The 2,500-nt window shown below is 62.9% G+C and overlaps 1 pseudogene; it reads right to left on the reverse strand.

Moving 5' to 3' along the window:
- LOC126475593 (large subunit ribosomal RNA) overlaps positions 1-2,500 on the reverse strand; it is a 7,971-nt pseudogene that overhangs the window by 2,929 nt on the left and 2,542 nt on the right.

Here is a 2,500-nt window from a genome sequence, read left to right on the forward strand (position 1 = left end):
CTAAGGCGAGGGTGAAACACTTCCGGGCGTTGATCTGCAGCCCCAGATGGCCGAGGGCTGCGACGGCTGCGTCGATGAGGGACTGCAATCCCCTCGCGGTCGATGCAAAAAGCAGGACGTCATCAGCAAAGGCCGCAGCGTTAACTCTGCGACCGAGGATCCGAGCTCCGATGTGGGAGGGAAGTTGACTCAAAACATAGTCCACCGCAAAATTGAAAAGGAGGGGGGAGAGGGGGTCACCCTGACGTACACCCCTTGCCGGCTGCAGGGGCACGCCCACGTCGGCGCCGCCCGCTATCACCGTCGTGCTACCCTCGTAACACCTTTCGACGTACTCAATAAAGCAATCCGGCAGGCCATGAGCCCTCAGCACGGGGCGGAGGGCAGCATGGTCCACCGAATCGAACGCTTTAGAGACGTCGATCGATGCCACAAAAACAGAGCGACAGGAGCGGACTGCGTCGGTGAGAGCAGTGTCCAAGATGAAGGTGTTTTCCAACATCCCATCCCGGGGGATGAATGCCCGCTGACGTTCGTCCACAGCACATGCACGCATCAGGCGTGACGCGAGAACCTTGTGAAAGGTCCGCGCCAACACCGAGCAGACCGTAATGGGGCGAAAGTCAGCGGGGGATGTTGGTGCAGCCGTTTTGGGGAGAAGTGACGTCCGGGCGCGAAGCAGACGCTCGGGGAGGGCGCGGGCCAGGAGGAAGAGGTTCAAGAGTTTCACCAGGACATCATGCGGCAGGCGCCGCAGCTCCGCTGGAGTCAGGCCGTCCGGCCCGGCCGCCGATCCCCTGGGCGGCAAGGCAGCAGCGACCTCCTCACGTGTGACCGGCCCCCATAGGCACTCAGGAGCGACAGGCTCCGAGTGCGGGAGAAGGCGGTCACGGATGAAGCCAGCGGTGGAGATCGGCTTCTTCGTGAAGAGGTCCGCCCAGAAGTCCAGCAGACCGGGGATGTCGGGTGGCGGCTGCAGCAGGGTGCCGTCCAGCAAGCCGCGCACGCAACGTGCACGCGACCTACGGAAGGCGTCCTGTGTCCGCGCGAACTCCCAGCGGCGCCGCTTGCGCTTCTGCAGCGGCGGGGCGGCAGGCGGCCGCTTGGATGATTGGCGCGGCCGCTGTGTCCTGGTGATCAACCTCTCCCCCCTGGACCCGACCGACGCAAGGGCATCCGGGAGCATGCCCAGGATGACATCAGGCGGCGTGCCCCGCCCCAGACCAATGACTCGATCCAGGGCAGAGAAACGCTGGGCAGAAGCAGGCAGCCCCGCCAGATGCTCCCAGATGGCGGCGTCAGTCGGCCCCTCCGGCGGCGGCCCGGTGGTGTCGGCCGCGAAGTCCTCGGCTGCGTCGACGGGCGGCGCAGCGACCTCGCCCGCGTCAGGCAGCGAGCTCGCTGCTCCCCGGCGGGACGCCGGCTCTTCCCCCCGACCGATCTCAAGCGCCTCCATGAATTGGCGGACAAGCTGCTTGTGGGCAGCTTGCCGCCGTCGGCACTTGATTGCCTCAAGCGTTCGGTCGGGGAACATTCTAATAAGCTCTTGATTAACGAAGAAGAACCGGGCGTCCCTCTCAAGGAACAGTTCGGCCTCTGCCTTGGCGAGCGACAGGACTTCTTCCTCCGTCCACCTCGCGCGATGCCTCTCCGTCCCGATCTCAGCGTTGGCGGCCGCAAGGTGTTGGCGGCGGCGATGGACCCCGAGACCGTTCTTCGTGGTAAAAGTGCGGTGGCACTCACTGCAAGCAAAGGGAGCTACACAAACTATCGCATTTTCGTTACGGCCGGTTGGCCGGATAGGTGCTGGGGTAGCTGGGGTGGCACCTTCAGCGGAAGGGCCACCATCTCTTGTTTCTTGTAGGCTGCCCCCAACTATAAAGGGATAATGCGAGGGGGGGCTGGTAACCCCCCCAAGCCCCTGGTGCGGTCTTCCACTCTGCGAAAATCAGCGGGCCCACGAGAAGGGGAGAAGACCGCAGGAGAGGAGAGGCTAAGAGGGCTAGGCCCATGTATTGCGCATCACTCTCCCTGTAACTATAACCCAAGGAAGGCACCTCGCAGCAGCAGCATGACTACATCAAGACCGCACTTCGAAAAGCCAAGTCCGGATGCAGCCACACCGCCGCCACTTGGCCACCTTAAGAGAGTCATAGTTACTAAGAGAGTCATAGTTACTCCCGCCGTTTACCCGCGCTTGCTTGAATTTCTTCACATTGACATTCAGAGCACTGGGCAGAAATCACATTGCGTCAACACCCGCTAGGGCCATCGCAATGCTTTGTTTTAATTAGACAGTCGGATTCCCCCAGTCCGTGCCAGTTCTGAGTTGATCGTTGAATGGCGGCCGAAGAGAATCCGCGCACCCGCGCGCCCCCGGAGGAGCACGCTAAGGCGGACGCGGCCTCGCAGCAAGGAAGATCCGTGGGAGGCCAAGGCACGGGACCGAGCTCGGATCCTGCACGCAGGTTGAAGCACCGGGGCGCGAACGCCGCGCAGG

This window comes from Schistocerca serialis, chromosome 4 (genome assembly GCF_023864345.2).
Source record: "Schistocerca serialis cubense isolate TAMUIC-IGC-003099 chromosome 4, iqSchSeri2.2, whole genome shotgun sequence".
Taxonomy (NCBI): domain Eukaryota; kingdom Metazoa; phylum Arthropoda; class Insecta; order Orthoptera; family Acrididae; genus Schistocerca; species Schistocerca serialis.